The 24,209-nt window shown below is 44.5% G+C and overlaps 1 protein-coding gene across 1 annotated transcript in view; it reads left to right on the top strand.

Annotated features, from left to right (window-relative positions):
- uvrag (UV radiation resistance associated gene) overlaps positions 1-24,209 on the top strand; it is a 403,204-nt gene that overhangs the window by 230,933 nt on the left and 148,062 nt on the right. The gene's annotated exons all lie outside the window — the stretch shown is intronic.

Genomic DNA, 24,209 nt, shown 5'->3' with positions numbered 1-24,209 from the left:
ACCGTTTTGAGTGGAAGCAACAAAGGTACCCGCTTCAGTTACATATCATTGGGACCTTTTGCTTTTTAAATGTCTCTGTTACAATGCTGTTGCATCACTCTTACTGCTGTATTGATGTGTACTATGACCTTATAGGAATAGTATCACCGTATTAGGTGAGCCATAACAAGCTATACATATCGTTTGACAGTGAGATTACAAGTGTAATACATTTCCATTATTTCATTTCACAAATATGAGTAAAACTATTTGTGAGGTTACAGTGGAATATTTCATAGGAACAGAAAAATAGCAGGAGTAGGCCTTTTGGCCCCTCAAATCTGTTCCATCATTCAACTGGATCATGACTGTTCTTCTACAGTAACACTATTTTTTCATGTACTATCCCTATATTATTCTATATTTTAATATTTGGAAATCTCGTTCGGCAGTAGAGAATTTGAGTACTGCTGAAAAAGAGACATGCTGTTGAAGCTTTTCATTTTACATTCATCGGAACAGATGCAAGAATACCAATTGTAAAAGGAACAATACTGTATGACGAGAGTGCTCTCTGGTTGCAAGTGGACTCTGGTAGATAAGTTGCCATGGAGAATAAGACCATAAGACATAGGAGCGGAAGTAAGACCATTCAGCCCATCGAGTCCACTCCGCCATTCAATCATGGCTGATTTCAACTCCATTTACCCGCTCTCTCTCTCCATAGCCCTTAATTCCTTGAGAAATCAAGAATTTATCAACTTCTGTCTTAAAGACACTCAACGTCCCGGCCTCCACCGCCCTCTGTGGCAATGAATTCCACAGACCCACCACTCTCTGGCTGAAGAAATTTCTCCTCATCTCTGTTCTAAAGTGACTCCCTTTTATTCTAAGGCTGTGCCCCCGGGTCCTAGTCTCCCCTGCTAATGGAAACAACTTCCCTACATCCACCCTATCTAAGCCATTCATTATCTTGTAAGTTTCTATTAGATCTCCCCTCAACCTCCTAAACTCCAATGAATATAATCCCAGGATCCTCAGACGTTCATCGTATGTTAGGCCTACCATTCCTGGGATCATCCGTGTGACTCTCCGCTGGACCCGCTCCAGTGCCAGTATGTCCTTCCTGAGGTGTGGGGCCCAAAATTGCTCACAGTATTCTAAATGGGGCCTAACTAATGCTTTATAAAGCTTCAGAAGTACATCCCTGCTTTTATATTCCAAGCCTCTTGAGATGAATGACCACTTGGAACCAAATTGGTTCCAAGTGTAATTCTTAGTGTAATCAAGATTGCGTAGCAAACGTTCTCCAGTTGCAGAATTGCGTCTCATGTTGTACACTGTTTTGGGTTTTTTGACCATGGACTTGCTGGGTACTGTCAGTACTTTGCCTGTTGCGAATAGCCGAAGGGATGTGCTGTTTGATACAATCTTCCAGTCATTGAAACTGGTAACTTGAGACCACAAAGCAGGTAGTCAAATGCTTTTTTTTTCAAAGCAGGAACTTGTTTATATAAATAAATAACTGCGTTTAACAATAACAGAAACTCAGCAATAGCAGTAACTATGAAAACAGGAGCTCGAGAAAGATAGGTCTTGCTTTCAGGTCACCTCTTGCAGACTGAAAAAGCCTGCACAAATCTCGCAGATACTCAGAACCCTTAACAGACGCCAGTAAAATAAGAAAAGAGGATATATACTCTGCAAACAAAATTACACTCTGTAACACTTTTCTTCACCCACCCTCCCTTTCAATTTCAATCCCCCATCAGAACATAAATACAACAGAAGCAATGTCTTAACTGTACAAAAGTGTGTCAGGAGCTTTGCTGTTGCATTGTGACCTACACAATACCACTGGTGAATCTTGTAACAGTTGATCTGGAGACGTAGGTGAAGACATAGATTGAGAATCTGAACATGAATGTTCCACTTCCGTTCCCCCAGCAGAGTCAACTGCAAACCTGGAAACACAGGAAACACTTCTTGGTGAACGGCCACAGCAGCATTACCTTCTGCCATGTTATCTGTAACGGTTGCTGACTCTGAATCTGAGATGCTACTCCATCTTTCCGGTAATGAAAATATTATCCAAGTAAACTGCCACATGAGGAATGCCTTCTGACAGGTTGTCCATCATGCTCTGAAAGATCACCAGACTGGAGGATGCACCAAAAACCAAACAATTATACTTGAACAACCCTTTATGCATGTTGCTGATCATGCACTGCTTGAATCTTAAACTAGCAAGAGTTGTTGATATGCCTGGCTCATGTCCAATTTATAAAATGTCTTGCTTCTTGCAAGAGCCAAAAACAAATCTTCCACCCAAGGTAATGGATAAGCATCTAATTCGGAAAACTGGTTAATGGTGAGCTTGTAGTCACAGAGTATGCTCACCGTATATAATTATTAAGGACAGGAATGATTGGATCTGCCCAATGGGAAAACGGAATAGGCACAATGCTTCCAAACCTTTGAAGCCGTACAGACTCCTCTACTGTCCTTCTCATGGTATAGGGCACTGTCCTGGTTTGAAAAAGTGAGTCGTCTGAGGATCTATGTACAAATTTACGGTCGTACCTCACAATTCACCAAGTTCCTTGAACACTCCCGGACACTTCTTGACAACATCGACGGTTACCCTCATGTGCTTGTTCTCGGCCACTTCAATGGAATTTTGCTGAGCCAGTCACTCCCTCGCAAACTTGGCCCCTTCCCTTTGATCACAAGGAGGCGTGCCCTTGCTTCTTGATTATTATGCACATTATGGGATTCAACGCCCCGAACAAAGGTATGAATCCTCCGGTGTAAATCCGAAGATTAGTCTCTGCTGGAGTAAGGGCTGGTGCTTGGTTAGAATTCCTTGTAGGACTCTTCACTAATTACACAGAGGTTCCTGTGTCCACCTCCATCTTGATCATCAACCACCATTGTAATAAAAATAGGCTCTGCTTGTGCCTCATTCGCATTAAACATGTAAGCATGCTGCTCTGCCTGCTCTGAGCTTTCCAGGTGGTGCATAGCTGCTTGAAACTCCCTCTAATTTATATTTCCTCAGCTTTCGCCTTGCCTTTCGCACCCCTGCATTTTATCGTTAAAGGCCCCTTGTTGCATCGGTGGCAAATAACGTCCAGAAACTTACAATGATTCGCCTAGTTGGCCCTCCACATCTAAAACACTCCATTGTTTCCACCTTTCTGCTTGCAGCTTTCTATACTTGGCGAAGCGCCCACGCCTGGGCACCACCCATTAGCCTGCTGAATATGTCTAGCATTACCGGCAGCCATTTCCATGCTCTGAGAAATTTCCAGAAACGTCTTTAAAGTTAGTGTGGCTTCACCGAACAAACGATGCCGAATGCTGTCTCGTTAATGCTGCAGACCAACCTATCTCTAAGCATCTCTTCTAATATTCGGTGTTCTGAAAACTGATGTAATTCTGCCACAAAATTAGCTACCAATTGACCTGCTGTTTGAAAATGGCTATGAAATTTGAATCTTTGAACAATCACCAAGGGCTTTGAGTTATGGTGATTCTGAACCAGAGCAACCAATGTGCAGATGAAATCTCCCCGGGCTTCCGTGGTGTAGCCAGATTCCTTATCTCTTCGCCCCACACGCACTCAGGAGATGGAATGCTGTTTTGCCTCATCTTCTATTTCCCATTTGCTAAAAAGAAATGCTGCAACCTCTCTACGCATTCAGCCCAGTTCTCGCTTCTTCAATCAAACCCACCAACCGTACCGAACATAGCCGTGGTGATGCTAACTTGAAATTTCATCTAATAAACCCATGATGAAACTAACTACTCATTGAATGCAATTTCATGGTTCCACTGAACATTGAAAAACTTTGTTTTCTTGCCATTTTTTCCTCATTGTCAAAAGATGTGGTAACTTGAGACCACAAAGCAGGTAGCTGAATGCTTTGTTTAAAAGAAGGAAGTTGAATGGTGTGCATTTTATTGATATGGTCTCACTTTTTGGTGATGATAATTCCAGTACCTTTGTCAGGTTTACAGATATGTGCATCTGGGTTTACCTTGAGACCTTGTAACACGACCAAACATTCACACTGCATGCGAAAATCGGCTAATCCTGCAATGGCCTCATGTATATCTTATGCCTCTTTTGCCTCATCTCTTTCATACAATATAAATTATTGTTGCCATTACAATTGGTGTTCTTGTATCTGTACTGATGAGTGAAAGACAAAGCTTCAACAGCTTTCTCTTTTTTGAGCAATCTAGAAATCTGTTGATTTGTTATTTTGAATGAACTCAATGACTGAGCCTCCACAGCCCTCTGAGGTAGAGAAGGAAGGATGAAGGAGCTGCACTCCGAAAACTAGTGATTCGAAACAAACCTGTTGGACTTTAACCTGGTGTTATAAGACTTCTTACTGTGACCACCCCAGTCCAATGCCGGCATCTCCACTTTATTGTAGTAGACGGTAATTGTCCAGCAGTCAACAAAACTAATCTCAATGCAATTTGCCATATCAATATCTTCCGACATAAAAGGATAGCTATTGATACCCAAATAACTTCTCTGGTAAAATTCTATGTATCTCAACTTCAGAGTTCCTTGGAAGTGTAAAATTAGAAACCCATCTTTTGCATGGTAGAATGTACAAGAGGCACTCTGAAATCACAGATATTTGGAAGTTGCAAACCTCCGACAGCATTCAGTGCACCTAAGCCCTTTTAGCAAACTAAATCTATGGGGCATAGCCTGTGGCAAAGCATCTGGAACTCCCACTAGGTTTGGATCCCTTATGGTTTCTCCTGCAGCTCACTTCCTCTCTGCCCAATTTCTTGAGGTCACTGTTTGTCAGTCAGTGCAAAGCAGCAGTGAATTTTGTGTAAGAAACTGCTTTTGTGGATTTTGGAGTTCTTTCCCCTCTATGCATTTTGGCAGAGAAAGTACTCTACATCTGAGATTGAATGCTTGGATGACTTGATCCGCAAGATAGAGCAGCTTCTCTACTGCAGTAGATGCTTGGTAACTACCTGCATTCTACTGAATTTTTATGGTATGTGCAACCATTTACAGATGTCAGCTAATGCCAGTCTGTAAGGAGCCCATAACTTAGTGTATTGGTTTTATTGCACAAGCTAAGCTTGAATTGCTAAGTTAAATAAAAGCAAAATAATGCAGATGCTGGAAATCTGAAATGAAAACTTAGCGCTGGAAAAAAATCAATGGGTCTGGCAGCATCTCTGGAGAGAGAAACGGGTTACATTTCAAGCCCAATGTGATGATTCTTTGGAGTCCCTGCTTAGTTTTATTTTGTTCATCTTTATTTATTTGCCAAGAATCTTCATTTGAAATTACTTAATTTTAGTTAATGGGAACATTTTGGACCATGCGGACAGAAAAAGATTGATAACTTAAATATCCTATAAATATAAGCATCAAAAAATACTTTTAACGAATGTGCTGGTAAAGGATAGTCATTTTACAAATGCATTGTGTGCTTCTCGATATTAATGCTGAAGAGCAGAGTACTTTTTCTTTTAGTTAGTATGTCAGCATTAGAATTTTCATGATGAGGTAGCAAAGTTGAATAGTGTAAAATGATTAAAAATAGAACATGCTGGAATGCACTCCACAGAACAGACAGCATCTTTGGAGAGAGAAACAAAAATTGCATTTCAGGCCACTGACTTCACCAGAACTGAATGGTGTTGGAGGTGAACAACTTTTAAACAGAGCTGGGAAAATCACTAAGATGTAGAGAGCACAACAGAGTCCTGTGATGGAGCGTGGGGCAGGAGTGCTTCAGTAATAAAAGGAATAATGATAGAACATTACAGCGCAGTACAGGCCCTTCGGCCCTCGATGTTACGCCGACCTGTGAAACCACTCTAAAGCCCATCTGCACTATTCCCTTATTGTCCATATGTCGATCCAATGACCATGTGAATGCCCTTAGTGTTGGCGAGTCCACTACTGTTGCAGGCAGGGCATTCCACGCCCTTACTACTCTCTGAGTAAAGAACCTACCTCTGACATCTGTCTTATATTGATCTCCCCTCAATTTAAAGCTATGTCCCCTCGTGCTAGACATCACCATCCGAGGAAAAAGGCTCTCGCTGTCCACCCTATCCAATCCTCTGATCATCTTGTATGCCTCAATTAAGTCACCTCTTAACCTTCTTCTCTCTAACAAAAACAGCCTCAAGTCCCTCAGCCTTTCCTCATAAGATCTTCCCTCCATACCAGGCAACATTCTGGTAAATCTCCTCTGCACCCTTTCCAATGCTTCCACATCCTTCCTATAATGCGGCGACCAAAATTGCACGCAATACTCCAAATGCGGCCGCACCAGAGTTTTGTACATCTGCAACATGACCTCATGGCTCCGAAACTCAATCCCTCTACCAATAAAAGCTAACACACCGTACGCCTTCTTAACAACCCTGGGTGGCAACTTTCAGGGATCTATGTACATGGACACCGAGATCTCTCTGCTCATCCACACTGCCAAGAATATTACCATTAGCCCAGTACTCTGTCTTCCTGTTATTCCTTCCAAAATGAATCACCTCACACTTTTCTGCATTAACTCCATTTGCCACCTCTCAGCCCAGCGCTGCAGCTTATCTATGTCCCTCTGTAACTTGTAACATCCTTCTGCATTGTCCACAACTCCACCGACTTTAGTGTCATCTGCAAATTTACTCACCCATCCTTCTACGCCCTCCTCCAGGTCATTTATAAAAATGACAAATAGCAGTGGCCCCAAAACAGATCCTTGTGGTACACCACTAGTAACTGGACTCCAGTCTGAACATTTCCCATCAACCACCACCCTTTGTCTTCTTCCAGCTGGCCAATTTCTGATCCAAACTGCTAAATCACCCTGAATCACATGCCTCCGTATTTTCTGCAGTAGCCTACCGTGGGGAACCTTATCAAACGTTTATGATGCAAGATAACATTGTACTGATGCAAGTATAGAAACAAAAATGGGCCCAGATGAGGTGTAAATAATTACAACAGAGGAGGGGGCGTTGAAAACCTGACAGGGAAGATTTCCATGTTTCAAGGATGTGTAGTGAGAGGGCAGCATGGTGGCGCAGTGGTTAGCATTGCTGCCTCACGGCACCGAGGACACAGGTTCGATCCCGGCTCTAGGTCACTGTCCGTGTGGAGTTTGCACATTCTCCCCGTGTCTGCGTGGGTTTCACCCTCAACCCAAAGATGTGCAGGGTAGGTGGATTGGCCACGCTAAATTGCCTCTTAATTGGAAAAAATGAATTGGGTTCTCTAAATTTATTTTTTTAAAAGGAATGTGTAGTGAGATTGTAAGTGTGAGGGTCACCTCACCCTAGCGAGGGGTGATGGTGGTGTAGTGGTAACGTCACTGGACTAATAGTCCAGAGGCCCAGACTAATGCTCTGGGGACATGGGTTCAAATCCTGCCATGGCAGCTGGTGGAATTTAAATTAAATTAATAAAATCTGGAATTGAAAGCTAATCTCAGTAATTGTGACCATGATAACTATCATTGATTGTCTGCGATATCATCTGGTTCACTGACTTCCTTTGGGGAAGGAAATCTGCCATCCTTACCTGATCTGGTCGACATGAGACTCCAGCCCCACAACAATGTGGCTGACTTGTAGCTTCTCTCAGAAATAGCTGAGCAGGTAACTGAGTAAGGGAAATTCAGGATGGGCAACAAATGCTGGCCTTGCCAGTGATGCCTACATCCAATGACATAAATATTTTTTTTAAACTAGCTGCGTACAGATAGTGGATCCCCATGCCAAGCAGCAGCCCGCATCTCCACCACTTTTTTTTTTCGTTAATTTTTATGGGATGTGAGCTTCCCTGGCTAGGTCAGCATTGTTGCCCATACCTAATTGCCCTTGAGAAGGTGGTGGTACGCTGTCTTCTCGAACCACTGCAGTCCATGTGGGGTAGTTACACCCACTGTGCTAACAGGGAATTAGTTCGAGGATCTTGGCCTAGCGACAGTGAAGGAACAACAATATATTTCCAAGCCAGGATGCTGAGTGACTTGGAAGGGAACCTGTAGGTAGTGATGTCCCCATGTATCTGCTTCTCTTGTCCTTCTAAATGATAGTGGTCATGGGCTTAAAAGGTACTGCCTATGGAGCCTTGGTGAGTTCCTGCAGTGCATCTTGTAGATGTTACACACTACTGCTACTATGCACCAGTGGTGGAGGGAGTGATGTGGGCATCGCTGGCTGGGCCAGCATTTATTGCCTATCCCAGAGGGCATTTAAGAGTAAACCACATTTTCACCTGGACTACTTCAGTGTCAATCTTACTGGCTGTGCAGCCATTCTACTTTGCCAACGCTTGTAGTTTGGGCAAAAATGGTTAAGGAATAAAGTTGTTGCATGTTGTATTCCGTGTTAAGGCTGTGACGTGCTGTACCCCTCGCATGCAACCAGGCTTGTTTGAGATGGCTTATTGCAACCAACAGTGTCCAAATTCAAATCCAGTCCCAGAAGTTAAGGGACATTTGTTCTCATACCAGAGATATATGTAGAATATTCCCTCAATGTGCCTTGATGTTCTGCTCCAATGATGCTGTGAATGGGGAATATTCGGCTTATGGGTGTCTGTTCTCTCTGTTCACAATGCTAAAGGTGCCCTTTTACAAAATGTCCATTCTGTCTCTAATCAGCATTTCAACACAAGGGGGCAACTGAGACATAGACTTGAATATACGAGCGTCATTTTACAGCAACTCTGGATTACTGAGATTCGCCTGTGGGGTTACAGGGAAACATCTTCCTGATTGAATTTTTCTTCCTCCGATACTGTGCTATAAAATGTGATATGAAAATAATCATGTAACATCCTTTAAAAATAAAAACTTCAGAAAATCTTTAGTTTGAATGCAAGTATGTTTCCTGTAATATGAATAATTTGTAAAATGTACCTATGCCCACATTTAATACAAAATATATTTTTGATATAAACCTGACACGTTTGCATCATTGTTTAGAGGGGCTGCTTTGTAACACTAAAACTGAGCATACTCCAGTTTGAAAGCTGCCTTTCACTGGAAACCGAATTAAGCCATCAGATGAATATGAGTTGAATGATTTATTTTTATATATTCGTCAGCTTAATTGCTGAATCCAGAGGAAATTGCTCCCAAAAAAGTAACAGCAGTTTCTTAGTGCTGATAGGCATTAAGGAGGTTCTGCACACCTAGCAGCAACTTTCTAACATCAGCTCAGCCCTTATCTTGCCCATCCAACTGTTGCTAGGCCTCCACTCCTTATTTCACAAACAACGCAGCAGAACATGTTCTGTGAGTTAACCTGTGGGAAGACGTGAGCCACAGGAAAAACTCCTCTGGCTCGAAATTTTTAATATGGAAGAAAGCCAAGCTAAAAGTTGGGTCATGTTACGGGTCACTGGGTCAATGTAAGGACTGTATGAAGTGACTAAAAGAGTGTTCAAAACAAAGTTATTATAATGAGAGACATTAACAAACTCAGCATAAATTTGGAAAACCCAAGTGAGTTCGAATCAGCGCTGGTAAATGTTATCCATGACTGCCTTCTGAATCAATGCATAACGGAAGCCACGAGAGAGACGGTGCTCATCTTGACTTAATATTCATAAATGAAGCAGACAACATACAGGAAATAGAAGTCGTACCACACTGGGGGACAGCGACCACAGAATTGTCAAGTTTAATGTGATCTGTGGCCCACAGCCAGATTTATAAAAGGGCTAATTTCAGGAATGAAATGCAAACCCTAGCCAAGCTGAAGGACTTAAAACAAATTACTCCCCAGGGTTGGGTGGTATTTTTCCCAGAGTGTTGAGGGAAACTTGAGGCAGTTTGGGAGGCATTGACCAAACTAGGGGGTACCAGTAGGTTGGAACTTGGTTAACGTGCTATTCATTGTCAATTTCAAAGTTATGAGGAAAGAACTAAAACAACTAATTCATTGGTTGCAGTATGGTGTCTCAACATTTCAGCAGAAGACAAATACACCTTTAAAAGAATAATGATGGCCATGCAGGACAAATAACTGAAGTGAAACAAATATGTGGCTGTTTGTGTAAAAGAATTAACTTGGAATAGAGGGAAAATGACTCTTAAATTCTGCAGGGAGAAATAAGAACAGCACACTGAAAATAATATAGAATAGTATAGAAGTCGCACATGAGGTGGCTACCGCCAAAGAACTTTATTTCAACCCTTGCCTGATTTTTGTAGGAAATTTGGGCTCAAGTTTGTTTTTATTGATGGGTTAAGTATCCCACTTCAAGCGGATGCCCAACAGATACTGGACCAGGCAGAAGAAAAAGAAAGAATGAGTGTTGAATTTGGAAGCTTCAAGAGTCCTGTCTGGAAAGAAAATGACGGAGGCTGCTGCGGTATCAGGGTCTACTCCACTAAGTGTTGAGATCTTATGGTGGAACTACAGAAATTATGCCAGGAGGTCACGGGGGATCAGGTGAAAGTGATTGAATAATGTTAACTATTACCTTGTGTTAAATGTTGTTAACGGTTATGGAAAAAATTGTTTTGATAAAAATTTGAATAAAAATATTATTATTTTTAAGTGAAAGTGATTGAGGCGACGATATCCTCTAATTTGAACGGCCTTGGTTGAGGTGCAAGGTGTGGAGCTGAAAGAGGTGGGGATTTCTCCATCTAGGCAGAGTAATCAGATCAACGCTCTGGAAGGGGGAATGGCACGGGTGGTGGCCGATAACATTATTAAGGGCCCAGGTGGACCCCTTTGAAAATCGGTCTCGTAGACAGAACTTGCGGATAGTTGGGTTGCCAGAGGGTCTGGAGGGCCCAAACCCGACAAAGTTCATGTCGCAGTTTTGGAAGATGGCGAAGGAGGGGGAGATGATCATATACACTGTCATATACACTGATCCTCAGTTGGATCATGCCCACAGGTTGTTGAGGCAGAAGCCCCCTGCAGGTGAGCCACTGTGTGCGATCATCGAGCACTTCCACAACTTTCAGCTCAAAGCAAGAGTTTTATGGTGGGCAAAGGATCATTGTGATTGCAGATGGGAGGCCCATGCGGTGGTGAGAATTTATCAGGATGTTAGAGCAGAACTGGCCAAGAGGCATGTTGCATTTAAGAAGGCCAAGGCTGTGTTGTATCAGGATTTGGCAGCAATCTTAAGTGGGCCGGGTGATGGCACCCCTTGAGAGACTGCTGGACTGCCTCACAAGGTGGGAATAGCCGCTCCTGGTATTGGGGCGGGAGGATCCGTAGATGACCCTCCCTTCCGGCCGATCGCATGGAATTTGAGGGGGTTGGGTGAACCGGCAATGGGATCTAGGGTGTTTGCACATCTTACGGGTTTGAAGGCTAATGTGGTGCTGTTGCAGGAGTCCCATTTGCAGGTTAAAGATCAGTTACAGCTGCAGCAGGGTTGGATGGGGCAAGTGTTGCATTCGGGATTTGACGGGGCCCAGGGTGGCCAATCTTAATTAATAAGATAGATTTTTTGGCGGCTAAGATTTAGACAGATCTGAATGGAAGATATGTTATGGTTCGTGGGTTGTCGACCGGTGCCATAGTGCTGCGAGTTGATCTATATGTCCCAAACTGGAATGACACGGCTTTTATCAAAAATGTTGCTGACATTGATCCCTGATTTGACTCTCACCAATTAATCCTGAGAGGGGACTAACAGTGTATATGATCCTCAATTGGATAAGTTGAGGTCTATGGCTGTGAGGCCTTCGGTGGTGGAAAGGTACTTTTGGCCTTCATGAAGCAGATGGGGGGAGCAGACCCATTAGAATTTTTACATCCAGATGAGAAGGCTGTTTCCTCCTTCCAGGTACATCAGGTATATTCTACACCTATTTCTTTGTGGTACAAGTTGGGTGTAAATTGAACTTGAGCAAAAGCAATTAATCTCCCAGGAAAGGGAGCTGACTTGGTGAGGTTGCCCTTTCACCTGGCCAGGTCCAGCTTCCGTTATCTGGGATCTTTAATTTGGGCTTGTAATACCCCATAGATTCGCAGGATGTTTTTGCAAAGGGATAGGCAGTCGGCGGGAGTCTCGTTATGCCCTGACTTATTGGGCAGCGAATATTGAGAGGGTGCAGGGTGCTACGGGGGGGGGGGCGGAGTCTTGTGGGAGCAGATGGAGCGGGTGCCTGCCGAGGCCCCAGTTTGAGAACTTGGTTACAGTTCTTCCTCCGTTCTCTCCAGCTAAATGGACTTCCAGTCCAGCGGTGACGGCCATCTTGAGAATATGGAGAATGTTAGGGCAGCACGGTGGCGCAGTGGGTGAGCCCTGCTGCCTCACGGCGCCGAGGTCCCAGGTTCGATGCCGGCTCTGGGTCACTGTCCGTGTGGAGTTTGCACATTCTCCCCGTGTTTGCGTGGATTTTGCCCCCACAACCCAAAGATGTGCAGGCTAGGTGGATTGGCCGCACTAAATTGCCCCTTAATTGGAAAAAATGAATTGGGTACTTTTTTTTTTTTTAATTTTTAAAAATTTTAATTTGGAGACTGTTTTAAGCTGGGTACTATGTCATTGTTGGCCCCAATCTGTGAGAATCATTGTTTTGTACCGGCAGCCTTGAAGACGTTGTTTGGGACATGGAGGGAGGAGGGGTTGGAGCAGTTTGGAGATTTGATTATAGAACATAGAACATTACAGTGCAGTACAGGCCCTTCAGCCCTCGATGTTGCGCCGACCTGTGAAACCACTCTAAAGCCCATTTACACTATTCCCTTATCGTCCATATGTCTATCCAATGACCATTTGAACACCCTTAGTGTTGGCGAGTCCACGACTGTTGCAGGCAGGGCATTCCACACCCTTACTACTCTGAGTAAAGAACCTACCTCTGACGTCTGTCTTATATCTATCTCCCCTCAATTTAAAGCTATGTCCCCTCATGCTAGACATCACCATCCGAGGAAAAGGGCTCTCACTGTCCACCCTATCCAATCCTCTGATCATCTTGTATGCCTCAATTAAGTCACCTCTTAACCTTCTCTCTAACAAAAATAGCCTCAAGTCCCTCAGCCTTTCCTCATAAGATCTTCCCTCCATACCAGGCAACAGTCTGGTAAATCTCCTCTGCACCCTTTCCAATGCTTCCACATCCTTCCTATAATGCGGTGACCAGAATTGCATGCAATACTCTAAATGCGGCCGCACCAGAGTTTTGTACAGCTGCAACATGACCTCATGGCTCCGAAACTCAGTCCCTCTACCAATAAAAGCTAACACACCGTACGCCTTCTTAACAACCCTCTCAACCTGAGTGGCAACTTTCAGGGATCTATGTACATGGACACCGAGATCTCTCTGCTCATCCACACTGCCAAGAATCTTACCATTAGCCCAGTACTCTGTCTTCCTGTTCCTCCTTCCAAAATGAATCACCTCACACTTTTCTGCATTAAACTCCATTTGCCACCTCTCAGCCCAGCGCTGCAGCTTATCTATGTCCCTCTGTAACTTGTAACATCCTTCCGCACTGTCCACAACTCCACCGACTTTAGTGTCATCTGCAAATTTACTCACCCATCCTTCTACGCCCTCCTCCAGGTCATTTATAAAAATGACAAACAGCAGTGGCCCCAAAACAGATCCTTGTGGTACACCACTAGTAACTGGACTCCAGTCTGAACACTTCCCATCAACCACCACCCTTTGTCTTCTTCCAGCTAGCCAATTTCTGATCCAAACTGCTAAATCTCCCTGAATTCCATGCTTCCGTATTTTCTGCAGTAGCCTACCATGGGGGACCTTATCAAATGCTTTACTGAAATCCATATACACCACATCAGCTGCTAAGCCCTCATCCACCTGTTTGGTCACCTTCTCAAAGAACTCAATGTTTGTGAGGCACGACCTACCCTTCACGAAACCGTGTTGACTATGTCTAATCAAATTATTCCTTTCCAGATGATTATACATCCTATCTCTTATAAACCTTTCCAAGATTTTGCCCACGACAGAAGTAAGGCTCACTGGTCTATAGTTACCGGGGTTGTCTCTACTCTCCTTCTTGAACAAGGGGACAACATTTGCTATCCTCCAGTCTTCTGGCACTATTCCTGTTGACAAAGATGACTTAAAGATCAAAGCCAACGGCTCAGCAATCTCCTCCCTAGCTTCCCAAAGAATCCTAGGATAAATCCCATCCGGCCCAGGGGACTTAACTATTTTCACCCTTTCCAGAATTGTTAACACCTCCTCCTTATGAACCTCAAGCCCTTCTAGTCTAGTAGCCTGAATCTCAGTATTCTCCTCGACAACATTGTCTTTTTCCTGTGTAAATACTGACGAAAAATATTCATTTAGCACCTCTCCTATCTCCTCGGACTCCAAGCACAACTTCCCACTGCTGTCCTTGACTGGCCCTACTCTTACCCTAGTCATTCTTTTATTCCTGACATATCTATAGAAAGCTTTAGGGTTATCCTTGATCCTACCTGCCAAAGACTTCTCATGTCCCCTCCTGGCTCTTCTTAGCTCTCTCTTTAGGTCCTTCCTAGCTAACTTGTAACTCTCGAGCGCCCTTACTGAACCTTCATGTCTCATCTTTACATAAGCCTCCTTCGTCCTCTTGACAAGTGTTTTGACTGCCTTAGTAAACCACGGTTCCCTTGCTTGACCACTTCCTCCCTGCCTGACAGGCACATACTTATCAAGATCACGCAGTAGCTGTTCCTTGAATAAGCTCCACATTTCCATTGTGCCCATCCCCTGCAGTTTTCCTCTCCATCCTAAGTCTTGCCTTATCGCATCATAATTGCCTTTCCCCCAGATATAACTCTTGCCCTGCGGTATAAACCTATCCCTTTCCATCACTAAAGTAAACGTAATCGAATTGTGGTCACTATCACCACAGTGCTCACCTATCTCCAAATCTAACATCTGTCCTGGTTCATTACCCAGTACCAAATCCAATACAGCCTCTCCTCTCGTTGGCCTATCTACATACTGTGTCAGGAAATCGTCCTGCACACATTGGACAAAAACGGACCCATCTAAAGTACTCGAACTATAGCGTTTCCAGTCAATATTTGGGAAGTTCAAGTCCCCCATAACAACTACCCTGTTGCTTTCGCTCCTATCCAGAATCATCTTTGCAATCCTTTCCTCTACATCTATGGAACTTTTCGGAGGCCTATAGAAAACCCCTAACAGGGTGAGCTCTCCTTTCCTGTTTCTAACCTCAGCCCATACTACCTCAATTGACGAGTCCTCATCAAACGTCCTTTCTGCCACCGTAATACTGTCCTTGACTAACAATGCCACGCCTCCCCCTCTTTTACCACCTTCCCTGAGCTTACTGAAATATCTAAACCCCGGCACCTGCAACAACCATTCCTGTCCCTGCTCTATCCATGTCTCCGAAATGGCCACAACATCGAAGTCCCAGGTACCGACCCATCCCGCAAGTTCACCCACCTTATTCTGGATGCTCCTGGCATTGAAGAAAACACACTTTAAACCACCTTCCTGCCTGCCGGTACACTCCTGCAACTTTAAAACCTTACTCATGACCTCACTACTCTTAACCTCCTGTATACTGGAGCTACAATTCAGGTTCCCAAGCCCCTGCTGAACTAGTTTAAACCCTCCCGAAGAGCATCAGCAAATTACCCCCCCAGGATATTGGTAACCCTCTGGTCCAAGTGTAGACCATCCCGTTTGTAGAGGTCCCACCGACCCCAGAATGAGCCCCAGTTATCCATAAATCTGAAACCCTCCCTCCTGCACCATCCCTGTAGCCACGCGTTCAACTCCTCTCTTTCCCTGTTCCTCATCTCGCTATCACGTGGCACGGGTAACAACCCAGAGATAATAACTCTGTTTGTCCTAGATCTAAGTTTCCACCCTAGCTCCCTGAATTCCTGCCTTACATCCCTATCCCTTTTCCTACCTATGTCGTTGGTACCTATGTGGACCATGACTTGGGGCTGCTCCCCCTCCCCCTTGATCCCGAAAACACGATCCGAGACATCACGCACCCTGGCACCTGGGAGGCAACACACCAACCGCGAGTCTCTCGCGTTCCCACGGAATCTCCTATCTATCCCCCTAACTATGGAGTCTCCAATGACTAATGCTCTACTCCTCTCCCCCCTTCCCTTCTGAGCAACAGGGACAGACTCTGTGCCAGAGACCTGCACCCCATGGCTTACCCCTGGTAAGTCACCCCTCCCACAGTATCCAAAGCGGTATACTTGTTACTAAGGTGAACGACCACAGGGTATCCCTGTACTGACTGCTTCCTCCCAGCCCCTCTCACCGTCACCCATCTATCTTTATTCTCCGGAGTAACTACATCCTTGAAGCTTCTATCTATGACCACCTCTGCCTCCCGAATGATCCGAAGTTCATCCAGCTCCAGTTCCCTAACGTGGTTTCTGAGGAGCTGGAGATGGGTGCATTCCCACAGATGAAATCAGCAGGGACACTGTCGGCGTCCCTCACCTCAAACATTCTGCAGGAGGAACATTGCACTACCTTCCCTGCCATCCCCCTAGATAAAAAAAAGAAAAAGAAAGAAAGAGCCTACCTGTTATTCACTCCCCTTCTCAGCAAGCACTCACTCAGCAACCTTTGCGCCCTGCACGATAACACCTGAAGGAATATAAAAGAAAAACTACTTACCAGTCACCAGCCAATCCCTTACCTGCAGGCTGTGGCGTCACGGTTCAACTTCTTCCTGACCTCGAGCCTTCCTCTTGATCTTTACAGCGGTTGGGTTTTTTTTGGTTAGAGGAGGGGGTAGGGAAACACTGAAGAAGTGTTTCGGGTTGAAGTGTCACTTGCCAACAGCTCCTCCACAAACTACCTTCAAATTAGGGTGACCACGATGGAGGTATGCAAATTTTCCTTGCAACACCAATCAGCAGCTCCGCTCTACTGCCCTCTGCTGGATTATAGATCGGATGTTCGCTGATTTTGAGGAGTGGGTGGGAAAGTACCAGCTTCCGAGAGCTAACTTGTTTCAGTATTATTAGTACCTTTGTACGCAATGAGCTTTCTTCCTTTTTCTTGGTACCTCTGCCTTCTTTCGGTGGTGGATGTAGAGGAAGGGAGGATGTCAGACAATTATAGTTGGCCCGTGTCAATGGAACAGGTTCCATTGGATGAGGTTAAGAGAAAATTGGAGAGGGAGCTGGGCCAGTTGTTTGAAGGGTGGTGTGGAGTGAGGCACTACAGTCAACTCCACCTCCTTGGTGTGCTAGGCTCATCCTGGTTCAGTTTAAAGTGGTTCATGGGGCACATCTGACCAGGACATGTCGGAGTGTGTTCTTCTTGGAAGTAGGTGATAGGTGCGAGCGGTGTTCTGCGGGTCCGGCTCACCAGGCGCACATGTTCTGCTGTTCTAAGCTTATGAGCTTTTGGGTCTCCTTCAGCGCCATGTCAGGAATTCTTGGTGGCTATCTTTGGGGTTTCAGATTTACCGGAGCTGCAGACAGGCAGATGCTCTAGCCCCTGGACCAGTGCGCAGCCAGGTATCCTTCAAAGCAAGCCTGCTCTGGGAACTTCTTTCACCTGAAGGGAATGGCAATGAGTTTGTTGCAAGAGGTGCTAACAAATTACTTTTGGGAAAGTCCAATTCACCTACTTCTTCCAGGTTGCTAACTAGTCCATTACTAGCTTTGGAAGAATTACTTGCCAATCGCCCAAGTTCAATTGGTCACAATTCTACTCTGGGACAACTGTTTATCATTGCATCATAGACTTAAAATCAAAGTCAAGGCTCTCGTGTGACTCTTCCTCCCTGCTATCACTCTGGCAGCAACTATTTACCCTCCGGAGCACCTCACACCAGAACCCCTCCTTTATACCCTCTCCCAACTCTTTCTCCCACTTTGCCTTGATCCCTCCAAAATAACCCCGTAAACCGCCGATACTACCCCCTTCTCCAGTCCCCTGTCGTCAGCACCTCCTCCAGCAATGTGGAAGTCGGCTCTACTGGGAAGCTCTATCTCCTTTCTGGCAAAGTCTTGAACCTGCATGTATCTAAATATTTCCCCTTGCTCCAGCCCATACTTTGCTCCCAGCTCCTTCAATCCCGCAAACCAACCCCCAAGAAACAAATCTTTTAGTGTCCTAATTCCTTTCTCCTCCTATCTCCGAAAATTTCTATCCCACTTCCCTGGCTCAAACCTATGGTTCACCCGAATCGGCATTTCCCTTGACCCTGCCCCCAACCCGAAGTGCTGGTGAAGCTGCCTCCAAATTCTCAACAAAGCTATTAATACCGGACTCCGAGTATTTCCCCTGGGCCGTCGGGAGCGGCACTGTCGCTAGCGCCTTCAATCCCGACCCCCTACACAAACTCTCCTCCATTCTGACTCACTGGGAATCAACCCCTCTGACCCAGCTCCGCACCTTCTCCACATTCGCCGCCCAGTTCAGGTTCGGAAGACCCAAACCCCCTGCCTGCCTTCCTCTCTGTAGTAGCACCTTTCTAATTCTGACCACCTTCCCTCCCCATATGAACAAAGTAATTATCCCTTCAATCTCTGTTTAAAAAATACCTTGGACAGGAAAATTGTCAGGCTTTGGAAAATAAACAGGAATCGCAGCAGCATATTGATTTTAACCGCCTGTACCTGACCCGCTAGTGACAGAGGGAGACCATCCCACCTTGCCAGATCTGCTTTTCCCCCTCCCCACCAAACTAGTTGTACCCACGGAACCCCCGCCCAATCCCGAGCAACCTGCACCCCCAGGTATCTAAAGTGAGTCCCTGCCCCACGGAATGACAGCCCCCCCCCCCCCCCCCCCCCCCCCCCAACCCCACCGGCCGAGACACCACAATATTCACTCTTGTCTAGGTTTAATTTGTACCCCGAGAAAGAGACAAACACCCGAAGCAGCTCCAGTACCACAGGGAAATCTTAACCACTCCAACCACTGCTGGACCTGACACCAAATCACACTTCAACTGCACTTTATACAATGGATGCAACTTCCACCCATCCCATTCACAAAACCTCAGCTTTCACTGAGCTCTCTGGAGGAATAAACAAATCCTTCTCCAGCACACGGGTTTGTGTAGCCCGTGTCTCTTAAAATAGTTAATAGTTTGGCTGCATCTGTCGAGGAAAATGTGGTGACTTTCCCTTTTGACACAAAATCGGCATATCTCTCATCTACCTCATTCCTCATGCCTTCTCCCACAGCAGCGTTCACCTTCGGTCTCCTAAATCCAGTTAATGCTACCATCTACACCATACCATTCTCCACCTTCACTCCCTTTCCCTATGAACCCCTGCAAGTGCCATAGGTCTTCCTTGCAATTTCCAACACGCTGAACGAACATGTCCCACCTTGTTACAATGGTGACATCTATGCTTCCAAGTCTCACTTCCAATCCCACAGGGCCTTCTCAGCTATCTGCTCTCTACCTTGGCTACCTGCTTTCCTCTCACTCTCACAATTCCTAGCCTTTTCAAAATTATGGAGGTGATGGAACAAAGGTTTGAACTTATGGATTAGCTCCTAATCGTCGGCCATAATTGCTGCTTCCTAACGGTTTGCACCCTCTGGTCTTAACATGGGTTCCTATTATCGAAGGTAAGGAGTTCTTAAACTCGTCTAAGAGAATGACCTCTCAGAGCCCCATAGGTAGTCTTAACTGCCAATGCTTGTACCCACCTAGTAAAATTGTTCTGCTTGACCCTTTCAAATTCTACAAAAGTCTGTTCCAGCTGTTTCCTTAAATTCTGAAATGTTTGCCTATATGCTTGAGCAATCAATTCATATGCATCTAGAATAGCCTTTTTAACTGTGTCATAATCCCTAGACTCCTGCTCTGACAAGGCGGCATAAACTTCCTGTGCTCATCTCGTCAACTTGCTCTGCACAGGTAATGTCCACTTCTCTTTTGACCATTCCATTTGGGTTGCTATTTTCTCAAAAACCCTAAAGAACGTTTCTGCTTCTTTCATTCAACTTTTTGGAGAGCCTGTATAAACTTAAACCTATTACCACCGAGTTCCGTTCGGGGACTAGGCTCCTCTCTACATTCTGGCAGCTTTCCACTCCTTTCCAGTACCTCAAGCTGAACTCTCTCCATTTCTCTTTCCTGATACTACACTCCTCCATCTCCGTTTCCCTACCAGAAGAATGCCCTGATATTACACCTACCTCGTCGGTTTCTTATACTACTGACATCTGTGTCAAATTTAAATGTTTTGCAATGTTTACCTCCATTTTTGTAGCTTTAGCTGGCACCGTCATTTGTAATTCACCTGCCAATTCAACAAGTTTGTCTTTGTGAAGCCCCAATAAGTAAATCAGAGTTAAGTCTTCCACCTGGACAAAATGCTTAGCAGCTTCCATAGCCACCCTGTTATATTACTACAAATCAGGTGTCTCTTTATAATTGACACTGCACCCTAAATTCGGCATCTAACGCTCTAGATCCCAGACGAGCCCCCAGTGTATATTATGACACCATGTGATGGTACTTAGTCAATTTTAACCCCACAGGCCCTTGAGTCCCAATATAAATGAATTAACCAATAATTCATATGTTTTTCTGAGATCTTTGATCCTCGACTGCTCCAATAACATATAGGCGCCAGATCTCTAAGTTAAACATTAAGAAAACTTTATTTATAATAAGAGAAGAGATAAACATGTCATGGAAATAATAGAACAATGGTCTGTTAATCTAACTATTCCCAAAATCCTGCCCCACCCTCCACCCTGACACACACAAGACAGACACATAGTGGGTGGGTAGAAAAGGTTCAAAAATAACATAGATTAAAGGGTCTGAGATGAATCTTTGGTGCTGAGGTGGTAGTCTTTGTAGTCTGTGGTCTTGACATCATCGGTCAGTTTAGAATCTGCCTTCAATTAGACCTCGCGGGAATTTGTCTGGAGAGTCACCTTCATTTGTACAGGCCTCCATCAGACTGACTTAGGGTTTCTATCCACTCTGCCTGTGGAACGCTTGTCTCCTCTTTCTGCAGATCAACATTAACTGTAATGAAGAGAAAGATCTTTACTTTGCACCTTCAGACAGAGACCCGTCAGAACAGAGAGGTCAGGGCTTGTATTCACCAGCTTCTTGATCCAACCGAAAACTAATTTGGAAAGAAGACTTACAGAGAATGCCTACCAGCTCGGCTGAGGAGAACACTGAGCCTCCAACTAGGGGGTTTGAGAGAAATCCACCCCCTTCAGAGAGAGAGAGAACTTAAAGCCGTCAGCTCTGTCCCAAAAGTGAAACTAAATCCTGAGAGCCAGCCTCAGCTGTCTGGTGCTTCCTTGGTTTTCACAGAACTGGCTGCAGACTTTTAATCGGAGGTTACCTTCACAAGTCTGGCTGGATAGAGAGTATTTTAAACCTGCTTCTGGCTGCTTTTGGTGTCCTAGAAGAACTGAGAGTCAAAGTGGATTCTGCCTTCCGTTCCAGAATCTTATGAAGGTCTCCACCAATCATAGCCGAAATCAAGATATGGCCCGGAATTTCAGAGGAGACGATTCGCTGCTAGCCACGTCTATCAAAATGACATCGTGGGACTATTTTGAATAATCTTTATTATCACAAGTAGGCTTACTGGAGTTACTGTGAAAAGCTCCACATTCCGGCGTCTGTTCGGGTACACAGGGAGAATTACCAATGTTCAAATTACCGAACAGCAAATCTTTCGGGACTTGTGCGACGAAACCGGAGCACCCGGAGGAAACCCACACAGACACGGGGAGAACGTGCAGACTCCGCACAGACAGTGACCCAAGTCGGGAATCAAACCTGGGATCCTGGCGCTGTGAAGCAACTGCTACCGTGCCGCCCATCACTATGCCACACAGCACACTGCAAGGAGAGGCCAATCTCTTTGGCCAGTTCAAATAGCAGCTTGCAGGGGGGGGCGGGTGTCAAAAGTCGATAGTTTAAAAGCAAAATCTGCAATGTTGAAGCAACCAGCAAGACAGAAATTAAAAAGGACACCAGGATCAGACAAGGATTTAAGAGGTTCCTCACACCTTTGCCTCGCTAATAACCCAAAGGTGAGTTCTGTTTGGATGGAAGTCTTCAGTGCTGCGGCGTGGTTAAGTGACCTGATTCAGTTCTTACATTTAGAAAAAACTCAGTTTTTCTTGAAAGGGTCGACGGAAGGTTTCTTTCTGAGGTGGCAGCCGTTCAATTCCTACTTCAGGGACCTGGTCATCATCAGGTGTTTGGAAGGGGGGGGGGGATCCAGGAGATTGGTCTTCGTTCTTTTCGGGTTTGGTTTTGGGGGGATGGGGTTTGAAATATTGTAACTGTTGTTTGAATATAGTTGTGAAAATGTTATATCGGAAAAACATTTAATAACAATATTGTTTTGAAAAAAAGCTCAAGATGAAAGTGAGAATCTGGTCAGGAGTGCATTCAAATAGCCAACTATATTAAATGCATGGATGAGCTGAGGTCAGGGAGTGTTTAGATTGTTACCAATGTGTAAGTGATATAAATTATTTATAACAGGTGATGAACAGGTGGTACAAAATATGAGCATTTGATTTCTCATTGATCATGAGAATCAAAGCAAAATTCAGGAATGGATTTCAAGTCCATGCCAAACTGAAAGACCCTAACACAAATCCCCATTGTTTGTGGACTACTAGATTTTCATAACCCAACTTATTTGCCAATGACTTTCTGGAAAAGGAAATTGTTGCCACTACTTTATCTAGCCTACACATGATTCCAGTTCCTTACTGCGTGGCTGACTCTTAATACTCTTGTCAATCATGGAAATGCAATAAATACTGCTTCGACAATATTGCCCACATCCCAAGTAATCTTTGCTGCAACTGTGCAGACAGCTGCACAAGGGACTCTTAAGTTAGCACATGGTTATGGCACAAAATGTTTTGTTGCTGTTTGACCAGTTATTTTTGTGCTCGGCACACTTTTAACACTCGCGCCATCCTTGACAATGCCTGACCCTCAATTCAGTTTCTCAGCAATTAAAACAATGTCATTGTGCTGGAAATCAACATCATGGTTACCCCAACCTTCCTGTAAATGGCAGTGATACTTTTAACATTTCATTGTTTTCACCATTCTTTGGTTTAAAAAAGAAACTTTCACACATCTGCAATGCAGATAAATAAATTCTTACAAAGAAATATGGGTTTGCATTTTCAACGTGTTGCTCATTGGATTTCCTCTACGTCAGATTCATGTTTGGCGAGAAATAGATTTATCTTTTTTATGAATAAAAAAGCATGACTTCAAAAGGGATTAGATGGTAATTAGATCCAGGTTTATAATGGCAGTTGACCTGTGCCCAGCTGATACAGTGCTTGCTGTGCTTCACACACACATTTTGTGGAATTAGCTCCAAAAATCAACATACTCATTGTTCTTTTATATTATTTCTAGCCCAGTAAAGTTAGCCCTGTCTTTACTGTGGCACACCTGTGATTCATTTCCACATCCTTCTTGCAAACATCCAAGCAAATATTGTTCCTAATACACACAAGCTGGATATTTCCAGCATGGAATTTCATATCTGATGTATAAAATTTTAAATCGGCCTTTGGATTAACACACAATATTTAAACAATCAAATTGGAAAGATGTAAAGTGAGTTACTCATTCTCAGTATCCTGCCTCGTCTAACTCTCGCAGCAACCTACATTACTTGGGTTAATGAGACAGTTTAGAAACGCTGGCCAACATGACTGCAGTAAAATATCCAGCAAGGAAAACATTTTGATTTCCCGTCTACAAATCCTTACCTTCCCCATCTGCCACTCTTGACTTCTCGGCTGCAAGCTCCAGCAGTAACATCATTGCATTTCTACACTTGCATGATATAGTGCGCAAGCGCGGATGGGCATCAGTGGTGATTTTGTGCGGCAGAAGACACGGTATTAAAAGAGACACTCACCAGAGGATGATGGATGTTGTACTCCCTTCAGATCTGGAGGAAACAGTATTTTGAGCTGTAAAATTGTGGTTATCGGCCTATTACTTGGGTATGTTCGTCGTGGCAGGAATTTCATAGAATACTTACAATGCAGAAGGAGGCCATTCGGCTCATCGAGTCTGCACCTACCCCATGAAAAACCACCCTCTCTAGGTCAGACCTCCACCCTATCTCTGTAACCCAGTAAATCCACCGAACATTTTGGACACTAAGGGGCAATTTAGCATGGCCAATCCACCTAACCTGCACAACTTTGGACTGTGGGAGGAAACCGGAGCACCCAGAGGAAACCCATGCAGACACTG

Source organism: Scyliorhinus torazame, chromosome 15 (assembly GCF_047496885.1).
Source record: "Scyliorhinus torazame isolate Kashiwa2021f chromosome 15, sScyTor2.1, whole genome shotgun sequence".
Lineage (NCBI taxonomy): Eukaryota > Metazoa > Chordata > Chondrichthyes > Carcharhiniformes > Scyliorhinidae > Scyliorhinus > Scyliorhinus torazame.
The sequence above is the reverse complement of the archived record's forward strand: the minus strand, read 5'-3'. Positions and strand labels throughout refer to the sequence as shown.